Here is a 16281-nt window from a genome sequence, read left to right as displayed (position 1 = left end):
CTACTAACTGTAGACAGTAGTAACTCAAAGCAAGTTGTTCTAGAAGGTATATGAAAGAAGACTGTAGATAGGATGGACATGAAGCCAGTAATCAGCATTTTTCCATGGACTTTGACTGAGTTCCTGCATCCATTTTCTTGTCTTGGCGTCTTTCAGTTAACTGTGACCAAGGTACATAGAGAAATAACACTTTCCCATATATCCCTTTTGACCATGGTGTTTTGTTATAGCCACAATAACTAAGACATCAGCAAATTGGTAAATTGCATTTGTTGGGATTTGGAATATCATAGATTATTGATTCAACAAAGTTACTGATTTGAAAAGAGAAACAAGATCGAATGTTATTAGCTTATCGTGCTTAGTTACAGCATTGCATATTGTTGAGGGCCATCACAGAGGTCCAGGATGTTGGAAAAATTTACCATGTTCTATGAAGATATTCATAATATAAGATAACATACTTCTAAGAGTATAGTATATGTAAAAGAGTACGAGGTTCAGATTGTGCCTGCTGTATAAGGCTCTTGAACTTTAAGTGAAAACACCATTTCATTATGAGATGTAAACGTTTCATTCAGTGAGGAAAATCGGTAGTGAAAATAATGTAGTACAAATACCTATATCACATTTAGGTCAGTGAAGTTTGTGAACATATATCACTCTAGATGAAGGATCTCATTATAAATTTTGTTAAAATATTACTAACTATAGATTATTCAGTTTAATATTACACACACAAAGACATAAACACACACACATGGTCTGTGGGCCTGAGCGCCTGAGGCTGTGCTGAGCTGTGAGGTGTGGGCCAGGTGAGCAGCAGCCTGTGCCCAGAGCGAGCAGAGTGAGGCCATGCCCGGGCCCTAGCATGCTACTGCAGCCCGCGCCCTCCGCTGTCTCTTCAATGGGCAACCTGCTCGGCGGGGTCAGCTTCCGCGAGCACACCACTGTGCAGGACTGGACTCCACTTGGCCTACCGATTTAGAGCCGGAGCCCGAGCAGCCCAAGAAACCTCCGGAGAGAGTTGGAGGTCGGCCTTGCGCCAGCCCGTGCCCAAGGACCACGCAGAGGCGCAGGGCGAGGAGCAGGGCAGCGAGTCCACTGAAGGAAATGCTAAACCAAAGAGAAGCTTCTATGTGGCGAGAGATCTGTACAAGGACATAAGTACCCAAACTTCAAAGATATCCGATATCAAAAGGACTCGAGTTACCTTCGCTTTTATAAGAACAAAATTCCATTTAAGCCAGATGGTCTCAGCACAACTATTTAAGAATTACGTGAATTCTTAAAAGCCATGCCGAGAGTTTTAAATCTCCTCTGGTAAAATTCATTCTTCACGAGGCTCTAGTGGAGAATATTATTCCCAATATTAAGCAGAGTGCTCCGGAGTACTTTGTTTATACAATTAGAGACAGAAGAGAGAGGAGATAGCTCTTGCGATTTGCCCAGAAACATTACACACCATAAGAGAATTTCATCTTGGGGTCACCTAAGAAAGAACAGCCAGAGCGATGCAAAGCCCAGAAAACCACAACTCTACCTGCGTCGGGCTCCAGTGGTCAAACTTCTACACACAAGAAATCTAAGGACTCCAAAATTTCCTCAGGAGCTAGTTGCTTAAATAGCAAATCAGTGGGAAAAAAATGGGGCATCCAGAGTGCTTGGGGAGGAGGTGGACAAGGGAGTCCAGAGCCTGGCAGTGAAGATCCCAAGCCAAAAAACACAGAGAAAGACAGTGCTGCTGACCAATCCGATTCTCCACCCAAGAAAACAGTTACTGATACTTCAGGAAAAGGGGAATGTCCAACTTCTGAAAAAGACGGAAAAGGGGAAGACCAGAGCAATGACTCTGAAAATCCTGAAAATGCAGGATGTCATCCTGAGGTAGTGGCACAGCAAAATTTCACAAAACCACAATCCAGTTCTGGTTAAAGGACTAAAAAAACTGCTGTCTAATGTATCCTGAGGAACAGAGATGAGGTCACGTTTAAAATGTTAGCCACCATGAACGAAAGGGGAAAAGTTAGCAAGTAAAAAGGCAAGCTGATCTCTTCAAAGACATTAAGATAATCGGAGAATTCTAAAAACTGAAAATAAACTTTACTCAGTAATAAATTCAGTGAAATAGAAGTAATACTTGTGAACAAAAACTGGAAGTCTTCATTTACACAACAAAAGCTGTTAGATATTACCACAGAAGAAAAACTTGGCTGTGGTATAGCTCAGTTGATAGAATGGTTGCCTGACATCAACAAATTCACTGACTGTGTGTGATGGAGAAAGTCTGTAATCTCAACACTTGGAAGAAGGAAGCTGGAAGACCAAAAGTTCAAAAAAAAAAAAAGTGTGGTGCATTCACACAATGGAATATTATTTAGCTATTCAAAACAATGACTTCATGAAATTTGCGCAAATATAAATGAAGTGACAAAAGATCACGCTGAGTGAAGTAAAGCAGACCCAATAGATAAAAATGGCATGTACTCACTTATAAGTGGATATTAGATGTAAAGTAAAAAAAAAAAAAGTTAGCCACCTGTGATTTTTGCTGTAAGCCCTTTGTTCTTGTTTTTATTTTGGATCACAATGAGGTGGACTGACCCACGCTACTGTCTCGCCAGCAAAACGCACGCAGGCCACTGGGATCCTTCTGCAGTACAGCTTTAATACATCTTGAGAGATAGATGATCAGCTTCAGGAGAGGAGACCCAGAGAGCAGAAAACCCTTCCCTTTTATAGGCTGCAAAAAACGGTTGGAGACGTGCACCACTGGGATTGGCTGCCCACTATCAGTCAGTTAACGCCACGAGAGAGGCAGGGCTCAGGTAATGGAACGATACCCTGACGCCTGCGCACATTTTACTACGAGCAACGGATGTCAGCGCCATCTTGTAACGGCGACTGTGAGGGCAGCTCCTCACAGTGGACATTTAATAGGTAGTTTTAAGACCAGATCCAATAAAAGGATATATTTAGGAAAAAAACCCCACATACACATTACTAGTTCAGCATATCAGTTGTTGAAGAACAGTGTCATTCTTTTACAGAGTAATGTTTGTAACTTTATTTTTGAACTGTTATTTGATAGCTTATTTTTGAGAGTACATTTTAACTGTTTTTTCTTTCTATTTCCTGATTCCAACACATCATTTGTGACCATGAACTTCTAAAATGCACATGACCCTTATATCATTATTACTGAGTGCATATATGTATTTGTATATACATATACATTTTGAAATATAAACAATCGATACCATGTAAAACTGCATACATTCATGTACTGATGGCTCATTAATTGTTACTCCATGGCTAATCTTTGTTCCCTTCCCTTGCAATGACAACCTGTCCCATTCCCATATTTACAGTTTTCTGTAAATGACTGTATAGGCTAGAAGCTTTGCAACCATTCTTCCTTCCATAATAGTATGCATAGTATAGTGATCCTTCCTCTGATTGTACATTTGAGTCATATTCGTAAGACATTTTGGTCTACCCATTCCCTTTCTAGAATATTTGTATTCCCAGCCAACTTCCTCAAACTTTGACTCTCAAGATCTTTCCCACCATCTTCTTCATATTTCTGTGAACCGTCCAGCAGGTCCAGTTATTCGAGGGTCTCGAGGGGACCTTCTCCTAAGAACCAAATTAGGAGGTAGAGAGAGACAAGAACCTTGTGCGAATAACAACATGGAAACGTTCTGAGCTGCATCAAGACCCCAATGTATTAGCCAGGCCTAAGGTTTAAATGCACAAGCAAAAGGGGAAGTACAGGTACTTATCAGCGGGAGGGGTGGGGCAATAGAATTGCACAAGCAAAAGGAGAAGTATTTATCAGTGGGAGGGGGGCAATAGAAATTTTTTCTTTTGGCAGCTACACAGGGAAGCAGGAACTTGGTGGTATCAGGGTATGGTCAGGACATCGGCGATGACTTAGGGCTGGAACATTCTGTGGTTGTTCTCGGAATCGGTGTGTCGGTGGCCCGCTTTTGACCCCCTTTTCTTCTCGGGGGTAGAGGCCCAATTCAGAGATCAGGACAATTGTGTTGTCTTAATGGCTCCCAACATTTCTGTGTAACTTGGATGAGGAAATATTTTGCAAAAAGTTAAGTCATCTTAATTTCCTTTACCATTTCCTCTGGTAGCATGTAGTGTAATCTCTAGCAACTTGAATTCTAGTCATTAGAGTTAAAGCTTCTAGTTGGGGACCAGCACAAATTTTTCATATTTAATGACATAAGTAAAGTTTGTCTTTAGGACTATCTTCTTCTTTTTTTTTAAGATTTATTTATTTTGATTATATGTAAGTACACTGTACCTGTCTTCAGACACTCCAGAAGAGGGAGTAAGATCTCATTACGGATGGTTGTGAGCCACCATGTGGTTGCTGGGATTTGAACTTCGGACCTTCAGAAGAGAAGTCCTGTGCTCTTACCTACTGAGCCATCTCACCAGCCCAGGACTATCTTCTTATTACTAGTTTATATTGAACATAAACAGCACTCAGGGTTCAGGAATCTATGTGAAAAAGCATGTCAAAAAGTATAAGTGGCAGAGGTATTGGGTGACTTCAACAAAACAGTATTATTAAGACATAAAAGGACTGATAATCTTATGACCCCAAAGAGATTTCTCAGCATTCATAAGATCTGTACATAATCAAGTCATACAGTGTCCTAGTATTAACAAGGAGACATGAACAACTGCAAACACATTATAAATTTAGAATACATGACAATTTCTGTCAAGGAACATTCTTTTGTTAACATGAACTTAAAATATGATTATCATTGATGTACTCTATATTCATGTTACACCACTAGAAAAAACTGAGGAAAGAAAACAAAAATATCTTTAATCAAAGACAAGGTAGTACCAGGAAATACATTAAAGGATCAACTATACTTGAGATATAAAACATGCAATCTCCATTTTCTGCCTGCTGTCACACTTCCCTGGCAATGAGGTAAGTGTGTTGGTCTGGTGGAATTCTGTGTTGAATACCTTTTTGGAGAATTGTACTTGTTAATGAGCACATCCTCAGCAAAGGTCAACTTTTGATGAACTTTTACATGGGGCACAAGTATTTTCAAATCCTTTGCTTATTTGTTAAGATCTATCCACAAATTTCTTTTTCATCAAAGTTATTTCCATTTAATTTAATTTTTTACCTTTTAATCTCTTCTTTGTGAATTGCACATCATGTACACGCCCCCCCCCCCCCCAGGTTCATTTGGTAAGACATATGCAAAATATTGTGCTGGTTAGTTTTTATCACCTTGATACAAATTAGAGTCCCTTCAGAGGAGGGAATAAAAACATGACTTTAGGCTGTTTCCTTGATTACTGATCAGTGTAGCAGAACCCATCCCAATGTGGGTGGTGCTAACCTTAGCCTGTCAGCCTTGGGCAGTATAGAAAATCATGCTGGACAAGCCAGCAATTTGCATTCCTCCATGGTCTCCTTCACTTCCTGTCTAGGTTTTCTCTATGCCAGACTATATCCAGGAAGCCAAAGGAACCTGAAAAATCGCTATGTTGTTTTTGTTAGTATTTAGCACAGCAAGAGAAATCAAGCTGTAACTTTTTGCCTAATTCAATACAAATCAAGGAGTGAATCTTAGGCACAAAACAGTATGAGTGAAGTGTTTTCTTTAGTAATTTCTTTTTAATAACAACATAATAATCAAGCAACACACGATGGTACATGACATTAATTTGTTCAATTGTAAGGCAGAGAAGCTAGAGAAAGCACCCAAGGAGCTGAAGGGGTCTGCAACAACAATATGAACTAACCAATACCCCCAGAGCTCTTGTCTCTAGCTGCATGTGTAGCAGAAGATGGCTTAGTTGGTCACCACTGGGAAGAGAGGCCCCTTGGTATTGCAAACTTTATATGCCCCATTACAGAGGAATGCCAGGGCCAAGAAGCAGGAATGGGTGAGTAGGGGAGCAGGGCAGGAGGGGTGGTAAAGGGAACTTTAGCGATTGCACTTGAAATGTATATAAAGAAAATATCTAATAAAAAAAGAGTAGATGTCAAGAGATAAGTCAGAGTTGAAATTAATAAAACAGGAACAAAAAAAATCACAAAAAAAAAAGAAAAAAAAAGAAAGGCAGAGACAAGAAGGGATTTTCTGACTTTCAGAAAATAAAGACAAAGTCAGGTTCTCTAATCCTATATCTCACGTGGAATTTGTTAGCATCTTTACCTTTTATATGAGAATATATATTGGAATGTTTTGTGCTTGGGGCTGGAGAGATAGCTTGGAATTTAAGGGAATTTGGTTACCAGGCTCACAACTGCCTGAATCTAATTATTTTGTTTTCATTGCCCCCTTCTGTCCTCATGCATTCATGGACGTGCGTCTTTCCACAACACATACATGATTTAAATTAAATGGGGAAACCAAACCAAGAAACAACAACTAAAATACTTTGAGAAAGTTCACAGTTTTACTTTTTTTCTCCTAAGAGAAAGTCTTCTATCCTCTTTTAGGCTCAAATTCAAGAACTCATACTTGTCTTGAATATTCAATTCTCCTACCCAAGCATTCCTAGGGATTATGACATGCAATTATACAGTTCTCATATGTACTTCTTGATATAAACAAACAATCCCACACATTAGCCACATAAGAAGAAAACCAGCAGTAACCACAACCACATAGGTCTTCTTCAGGAAGCTGGGTGGAGTTGTTGCCAAATGCATGTAATCACTGTAAGAAGAAAACATATGGGAGGCCTATAAGTTCATCAAAGGCACTGTTTGCTACACAGTGAACTGATGACCAACGTTGGTGAACATCTTACAAGTAAAAACAAAGGTTCTCTCAGCTTTGAAAGTTTCATTTTTCTATGGTGAGCATTAGGCTAGAAAGCTTGGTGCCTTCTAGAATTTTCTGGAACTATCAGAAAATTTGTTCTCTCATTCAAGGGCACTGGTATTAGAAAAAAAAAAAAAACAGGTTCCCTTTAAAAATCTCTATCTTATAGTCTTTTTTCTTTCTATCTTTCTCCTTAGTTTCATATCTCTGCATTCTTAATCCTCTTCTATAATGTCAAATTAGATTGAAGACTTTGGCAAGAAGCTGTAAATACTAATTGTAAACCTGTGGGGTATGACCCCAGGGTGAAATGTTTTTATTTAAAGTATTTTATTTATTTAAATTCCAAATGTTGCCTTCCTTCCTGATCCCTTTCTCAGAATTCTTCACCCCATCCCCCTTACACTTTGACTTTGAGTGTGTATTCCCCAACTCAACCTCAACCCTCACCCATACCCACAACATCACTCTCCCTAGCATCCCTTTTGCCTGGGTCATCAAGTCTCTATAGGATATGGTGCATCTAATCTAACTGAGCTAGACTAGGAAGTCCTCTGCTACATATGCACTAGGGGACAAAGGCCATCTCATGTATGCTCTTTGGTTGGTGGATAAGACTTTGATAGCTTTGAGTGGTCTGGGTGAGTTGATACTGTAGTTCCTCTTATGGTATTTCTATCAGCTTCATCTCCTTCAATCCTTCATGTAACTCTTTCATAGTTGTCTGTGTCCTCAGTCCAATAGTTGGCTACAAGTGTCTTCATCTGTCTTAGACAGCTGCTGGTAGAGCCTCTCAGAAGACAGCCATGTTAGACTCCTGTCTGAAAACACAACATGGCATCAGTAATAGTGTCAGGGGTTGGTGGCTGTACATGGGATGGATCCCAAGATGGGCAGGTGCTTCAGTGGCAAAAAAGACAGTTCTGAAGTAGGAACAGAACACTTATTGTTGGGAATCATCACAACATAGGAATTGTATTAAATATTCACAGCATTAGAAAGATGGAGAACCACTGCTGTAAAATGAGATAAACTTGTTGGTGTGTGTTTGGTTTCAAAGATGAACATGCTCTGTAGAAGTTACTTTTCCTCTCCCAGCTTCCTTAGTTGTTGGCAGTCCTTTGCTTGTTGTGTGGGATGAACATGATGCCCCATAATATTTGTTTCCTTTCATATTCACAAGTAAATTGATATTACAGTTTTTTTAATGCTATCACTTCCTTCCTTCCTTCCTTCCTTCCTTCCTTCCTTCCTTCCTTTCTCTCTCTCTCTTTCTTTCCCTTCCTTCCTTCCTTCCTTCCTTCCTTCCTTCCTTCCTTCCTTTCTTTCTTTCTTTCTTTCTTTCTTTCTTTCTTTCTTTCTTTCTTTCTTTCTTGTTTTTTTTTTCGAGACAGGGTTTCTCTTTATAGCTCTGGATGTCTTGGATCTCATTTTGGAAACTAGGCTGGCCTCGAACTCAGAAATCTGCCTGCCTCTGCCTCCCAAGTGCTGGGATTAAAGGCGTGTGCCACCATGCCCGGCGATGCTATCATTTTCTAAGCGAGAATGCTTTACAGTAGGTGAGCTGGTATTCTTTTACCACATCCACAATGATGTTCCCTGAACTATAGATGCAGTAGCTGTGATGCAGTTGTATTTGGATGTTGGTAGATATATCTATCTGTTGTTAAATAACTTAAAGCAGTGATTCTTAACCTTCCTAGTGATGCAATTCTTGCACCATCAACATGCTGGACTGCCTTGTTTGTTTTCATTGGAGAGGATATGTGTAGGTCTGCAGAGTTTTGTTGTCAGGATGGTAGGAAACCCAGAGGGTGCTCCATTCTCTCATAAGATAAGTGGGAGTAATGGGAAATCGAATATATGAGAGAAGTCCAAGAGTGGGGAAGTGAATGGGATGTAAAGTGAATACATACATACATACATATACATTAATTAATGAATGAATGAAAAATAAAAACCAAACAAATCATCTGTCTAGCCCTGAGTAAAGGATCTTTGAAAATATTTGTATTCACTTAAAAGAAGTAAAAGGTAATTGTCTTAGTCAGGGTTTCTATTCCTGCACAAACATCATGACCAAGAAGCAAGTTGGGGAGGAAAGGGTTTATTCGGCTTACACTTCCATACTGCTGTTCATCACCAAGGAAGTCAGGACTGGAACTCAAGCAGGGCAGGGAGCAGGAGCTGATGCAGAGGCCATGGAGGGATGTTCTTTACTAGCCTGCCTCTCCTGGCTTACTCAGCCTGCTCTCTTATAGAACCCAAGACTACCAGCCCAGAGATGGCACCACCCACAAGGGGCCTTTCCCCCTTGATCACTAATTGAGAAAATGCCTTACAGTTGGATCTCATGGAGGCATTTCCTCAACTGAAGCTCCTTTCTCTGTGATAACTCCAGCTGTGTCAAGTTGACACAAAACTAGCCAGTACAGTAATAAATACCAGGAAAAATCTAGGAACACACAGCCTAAATTTATCCTTATTTTTGTCACATGGTCTTAGAAGAAATATAATTATATTTTTGGGTTAGTTAAATGATATCTAGTTGGATTATAAGACCATGTGAAAAATACTTCTTTTAAGGTAGCTTAAAGTATGTAATACTGACAGAACTATAATGGAGAAAAGAGTGGCTCAAATCCTAATGTTCAGAATATTTGTTAAAGTCATGTTTTTTTAAATGATTGATTTGTGGATTGTTTGATGGATTTATTAATGTGTATTCATATAAATGGTCAGCCTCATAGATGTATGTATTCCTGATGCCAAGGTTGTCAAATAACATGGAAGACTGAAACTCTCTCTCTCAGTATCAGTTGAATGTTTGTAGTTCTCCATTTAGGTGTGTGAATACGTGAACATTTTTCTCTCCCTATGGCATGCCAAATGATAATACAATTTGTAGGTCTTACTTAGGTGACCCACCTGTTAAGTTATCACAGGTGCAGCTCCACTATTACAGAGAAGACACTGTCTCTCATCAGGCACCTTAGTCCTCCAGATTTCACTATCTTCTAGTCCTTTTACATGATGTTTCCTGAGCTGTGGGTAGAGAGGTCATGTTGTATATATATCAACCAGGATTGGACACCCTCAGTTAGTTGTCCTTGCATGTTAACAAGTCGATATTGTCTGCAATGCTACAAGTCTCTTACGCACAATCAGTATTGTGAGTAAACAGGACTATGCTTATTTATGGATATAAGGATAGGCATTAAGAATTAGAAAAAGGAAGAAAATGCCTTACAGCCAAATATTATGCAGATATTTTCACAATTAAATTCTTTCAGATAACTCTATCATATGTTGAAATGAAACAAACAACAAACAAACAAATCTAGCAAGCACACATGTTTGTATTTAAAGAACAGGGAAATGCTCTTTCATTCTCCATTACTAGTGTTAATTCTATTTGAAGATCAGCCCCAACTCTATGCTGAATACTTCTGGCTCAGTGTTTTTATGTTGATTTTTTATTTGTTTTGTTTTAGAGTGGGTTTTTTAAAAATAATTTTCACGTCATTGTCTGTTATATGGTTATGTGAATTATTTTCTTAATGTTAATATGAATTGACTAAGACACACATGCACACACATATACACACATATACACACACCCTCTTATTTCATATACATTTCCAATTTAGTGGACTTCAGATTATTAAAGCTATAAACCTTAAGACTTTCAATTTCTTGTGTCTATTTTAATATTTTTCTTTGCAAATATAATTTTATTGATTTGGATCTACTCTCTGTTTGGGAGGAGATGCCTTATTAATCTTTTCAAAGAAAGAATTATTTGTTTTATTTTATTTCATTAATTTCATACCTGAATTTGCTTATATATTTTCATTTAATTTTATTTGTTGTTGTATGTTCTGGTATTTTGTTTTTCTTTCCCAAGAACTCAAAGAGAACCATAAAACATTCACATAAAATTTCTCTCTCTCTCTCTCTCTCTCTCTCTCTCTCTCTCTCTCTCACTCTGTGTGTGTTTGCCTCATGCACAGTAGGTAGTTACTCTTGTAAACATTTCTCACTTAATTATGTTCACTGTGTCCAATACATTTTGGTAAGTTCTGTTTTGACATTCCATTCTATTTTGTAAAGTTTTCTTCTTGTTTGCAACTTTCATGTTATTACTATCCTGTAGTATATTGTTTAGCTTCCATGAGGTTGTACACTTTGTTTTTCATACCATGTTTATTAATTCCTTGAGCATCTCACATAGTATATTTGAATCGTATTCACCCTCTTTCCTGAATCGTTTCTGGATCCACTCCAACTCTCTAACAGCGAATTTCAATTTCTTTTTTTTTAATCAATCAAGTCTAATAGTTGTTGCCCATGTGACCTGTCCAGCCATTCCAGTTATTCGTGGGTCTCGAAGGGACGGCTCCTAAAACCAAATCGGGGGTGAGAGAGAAACGGAAGCCAAGCACAGAAGAGACACAGAGTCAATCTGAATCTTGTCAAGGCCTCGTTGTATTCAGCAAAACTTGTAGCTTTGTATACAAAAAGATCAAAGGGGAAATAACCCGTACGCAGAAGGGCAGGGGGGAGCAGTGGTAATTTTCCTTGGTGACTACAAGGGGAGGTATGATATCTAAAAGTACATCTTGTGGTTATGACATCTGCTGTTTGTGTCAGTCATGTCTGGAGTCATCTTGTGGTAATTGTTGGTGACCTTCATCTGGACTTAGTCAGCTTGGGGAGGGGTTCCAACTGGAACAGTCCATTGGTGACCTTTGTCTGGACTTAGTCAGCTTGGGGAGGAGGTCCAGCTTTATGTCTTAAGACTTGTTGGTCATCTTTTCCACTTGGATTATTATAAAGAATTTAGTTTTGGCTCCCAAAACTCATGAATTAAATTAAATGTGCCTATAAATATGCCTAATATACTGATAGCCAGGCAGTGATTTAGTACCTTTGGTGAGAACATATTTAAAATTGGAAGAGGTGAAAAGCTTATAGAAAGGACTGGTATTAAGGAAACAGGGGAAACCTGTGGAGTTAATTCTACAGAAACACACATATAAAAGTGGTGTAGATTCAAAGATCAACACTGAACAAAGAGATTAACATCCATCACCTGAAGGCTACAGTTTCATTATGGGTATGAAAATCATTTATAAAATGCAACTTCCTGTAATTTTCTCCATCGCCTCTCATGATTTTTGGGAAGACATTTATACTACTATTCACATGAAACAAATATTCTAGACAGAGCTAAATATTTTGAATACCACTGATATAGTAAATCATCTGTAATGATTGATTTGTGGGGAACTACATATGACTGATCCCAGGTCATGAAATCTAATTCCCAAGCCACTACAATTAACTTATGCCCTAACACTTTATTAATAATTGTTCTCTCCTTGAATCTATACTGTTTTTATGACAGATCATATTAGACCTTGACATTTAATCTTCTAAAATTTAAAACTTTTATATATGTTGATTAAGGTTTTTCTCTCCCTTAATGTTTCCCAAATCCTTCCTGTCTCTCTACTCACACAGCTTTATGTTCTATCTCTCTAAGAATCAAACATGAATCAAAGACACAAACAACAGCTAACTGAACAGAAAAATGGGAGTCAAGATAAACAAATGAAAATCAAAAATACAGAAGGAACATTGTCAAACTCCTTTCACGAGACCACAGTCACCCTGATAAGAAAGAGAATTTCAGATCATTTCTGTGAAATAAAATTCTCACAAACTGAATTCAAGTACACATCTAAAACATTATCCACCATGATCAAGTAGGCTTCATCCCATGGATGCAGATGTAGTTCAGTGTACAAAAATCCATCAATGTAATCCATCATATAAACAAACTTAAAGAAAAAAAATCACATGATCATCCTATTTGATGATTAACAAGCCTTTGACAAAATCCAATACACATTTATGTTAAAATCTTAGAGAGATCTGAGACAGAAGATACTACCTAAACATTTAAAAAGCAAAATGCAGCAAGTCAAAAGCCAACATCAAGTTAACTGAAGAGAAACTTGAGGTAATTCTACTAAAATCAAGGACAAGGAAAGGTTGCCCACTCTCTACATGTCTATTCAATATAGTTCATAAAGTTGGGTAGAGCAATGAGACAACTAAAGGACATCAAGGAGATTCAAATTGGAAAGGAAAATGTCAAAATTTTGTTATTTAAAAATGATATGATATTATACATAAGTGACTCCCAAAGTTCTACCAGGAACTCCTACAGCTGATTAATATCTTTAGCAAAGTGTCTGGATGCAAATTTGACTCAACAATCAGTAGCCCTTCTTTACTCAAATGATAAATGGGTTGAGCAAGAAATCTGGGAAACAATACCCTTCACAATAGTCACAAATAATATAAAATACCTTCGTGTAACTCCATCCAAGCAAGGGAAATAAGTATACAAGAACTTTGAAGAAAGTCTTTGAAGAAAGAATTGAGGAAGATATCAGAAGTTGGAAAGATCTCTAATGGTCATGGATAAGTAGGATTACTAGGGTAAAATGGACACCTTACCAAAAGTATTCAACATTTGCAATGCAATTCCCCTCAAAAGTCCAAGACAGTTCTTTGCAGACCTTGAATGAACAGTACTCAATCTCATATGGAAAAACAAAAAAAAAGCCCAGGACAGCTAAATCTCACCCTGGTACAAAAAGGAATCTCTGGAGTTATCACAATTCCTAATTTCAAGCTCTAGTAAAAGGCAACATATAAAAAAACCCCAAACCAACCAACCAAACAAACAAAAAAAAACCCTCATGGTATGAACTTAAAAACAAGCAGATTGATTGATGGAATTATATGAAGACCTCAAAATAAATCCATACAACTATGGATACTTGATATTTGACAAAGAATCCAAAACTATATAATGTAAAAAAATGAGGGCTGGTGAGATGGCTCAGTGGGTAAGAGCACCCGACTGCTCTTCCGAAGGTCCGAAGTTCAAATCCCAGCAACCACATGGTGGCTCACAACCATCCAAAATGAGATCTGACTCCCTCTTCTGGAGTGTCTGAAGACAGCTACAGTGTACTTATATATAATAAAAATAAATAAATCTTTAAAAAAAAAATGAAAGCATCTTTAACAAATGGTGGTGTTCCAAGAGGATGTCTGCTTGTGGAAGAATAAAAATAGATCTGTCTATCACCCCATAAAAACTGAAGACTAAGTGGATCAAAGACCTCAAACAGAAACCAGATACACTAAATTTGATAGAAGAGAAAATGGGGAATAATCTTGAACCCATAGTCCCAGGAAACAACTTCCTGAATAAAACACCAACAGCTCAGGTTCTAAGATGAACAATTAATAAATGGGACCTCAAGAAGGAGAAAATATTGGTAAAGCAATACGTGCTATAGAAGGGGAAAACTGAAACCTAAAGAATGGGAAAATATCTACAACAACATAATATCTGAGAGAGAGCTGGTATAAAAAACTCAAGAAATTGGACATCAGCAAATCAAATAATCCTGTTTAAAATGGCATGCAGAGCTAAACAGAAGTCTCAACAGAAGAATTTCTATTGACCAAGAAGCAATTGAAAGTAACCTCCTTAATATCGAGGAAATAATCAAAATGACTCTGAGATTCCATCCTACAACACTCAGAATGGCTACAATGAAAAACTCAAGTGACAGTGTGGGTGTTATGGCAATTCAGAAAAAGCCTAGGAAGATCTATGTCTTAGTTAGGGTTTTACTGCTGTGAACAGACACCATGACCAAGGCAAGTCTTATAAAAAAGAACATTTACGTGGTGCTGGCTTGCAGGTTCAGAGGTTGAAGTTCATTATCATCAAGGCGGGAGCATGGCATTATCCAGGCAGGCATGGCACAGGCAGAGCTGAGAGTTCTATGTCTTCATCCAAAAGCAGCTAGTGGAAGACTGACTTCCAGGGAAGAAGGGTGAGGATCTTAATCCCACACCCAAAGTGACACACCTACTCCAACAAGGCCACATCTGCAAACTGTGCCACACTCTAATCCAAGAATATGCAAACCATCACAGTAGTTCAATAGCAATCACAATGGAGGGAAGAGTATGCTCTTCAGCTTCCACGCACATCCCTAGTGCTTTTGAGGTGGTGTGACCATCCAGTATACAAAAACTATAGGATATCACAACAAGACACTCAATTTACCCAATCTATAGGTTTCCAAAAGTACTGAAAAAATGTAAAGTGATAAAGTCATAATTCAACAAATATATGAAACAATGTATATTCATAGTAACTAAGATAGTACAATAAACTCCATAACAAGATTTTATTATGAGCCAGTGACATACTGTCCATTCCAAAAATGGAATTAAAGACTCCATTTAAGTCAGTGTGGATATTATAGGCAGAAATATAAGGTAGTTCAAAGAATTACAAATCAAATTCAATGCTCCATCTGTTTTACTCATTGTAATGTAACCAAGTTACATAAATTAGCATAACAGACAAACACTTGTGTTGTTGTAATGTAATGCAAGACAGCACTATTTCAAAACAAATGCCAACTAGACATGAATGAAAAATATAAGGTATATGCTAACATTAGCAATAGAATTCTCTCTCACAAATGACACCTACATTCTTTCCTTTGTTCATCATATATGAAATTGTTCTCAAACTTCTTAATGAGGTGTGAACAAACATCAAGCAAAGAAATGTTTCACCAAATGGCACTGACTCCCAGGCACTGATTATCAGGCAAGAGATCAGCATAATAACTCAGTGAATGTCTGGAAAGGTACTGATATTAGACAGGTTGGGTGTTGAATCTTTATAATTCCAGGCACTTTTGGATTTTGCGTGATGACATATTCTCAAAATGACAGGAATAACAGGAAGTTTGAGAAGATTTTGTAAACATGACTGTCATACAATAATATATGGACAACAGAGAGAAAGTTCAACCCTCTCTCCATGTTTAATGTGAGACTTCCCTTCCCTACACTAGACAATGGAAGACATAATGTTCCCTGATTAAATTCAAAGTTTGAATGATATGTAACATTTGCGACCTTCTCAACTCTTGTCTTATCATGGAAGTTCTGAGTAAATCCATTGTTTTCATACATATGGCTGTTGACACTTGGTCTGTTCCAAGGTGTCCAGGAGAAGATTGTCCTTGGGATTTATGCAATGTACATGAATGAAATCATGCCACCTGAGTATGGAAACCATGATGTCCAAAATATGTTTTCAGAAATGTGTTGATCAAAAGTTTTCAGACCTCAGATGTAGAGCTTGAGGCCAGAATTTTCTGTATGTATCCAGGGAACATGGCATAGGATAAATGGAAAGGAACTGTTGAATATAATTAAGTGGATCTCCAGACAACATTATCCTTAAAACAAACAGTTATAAATATGTGTGTGATATTTGTCTCCATAAGAAACATATTTTACAATTGCTCCATCTTAGATTTTAGCACAC

The 16281-nt window shown here is 37.9% G+C and overlaps 1 pseudogene; it reads left to right on the top strand.

The window, feature by feature from the left end:
* Nucleotides 908-1932, top strand: Gm18754 (predicted gene, 18754; annotated as a pseudogene).

This window comes from Mus musculus, chromosome 10, assembly GCF_000001635.26.
Source record: "Mus musculus strain C57BL/6J chromosome 10, GRCm38.p6 C57BL/6J".
Classification (NCBI taxonomy): Eukaryota; Metazoa; Chordata; class Mammalia; order Rodentia; family Muridae; genus Mus; species Mus musculus.
This window is presented reverse-complemented; position numbering and strand designations above follow the sequence as displayed.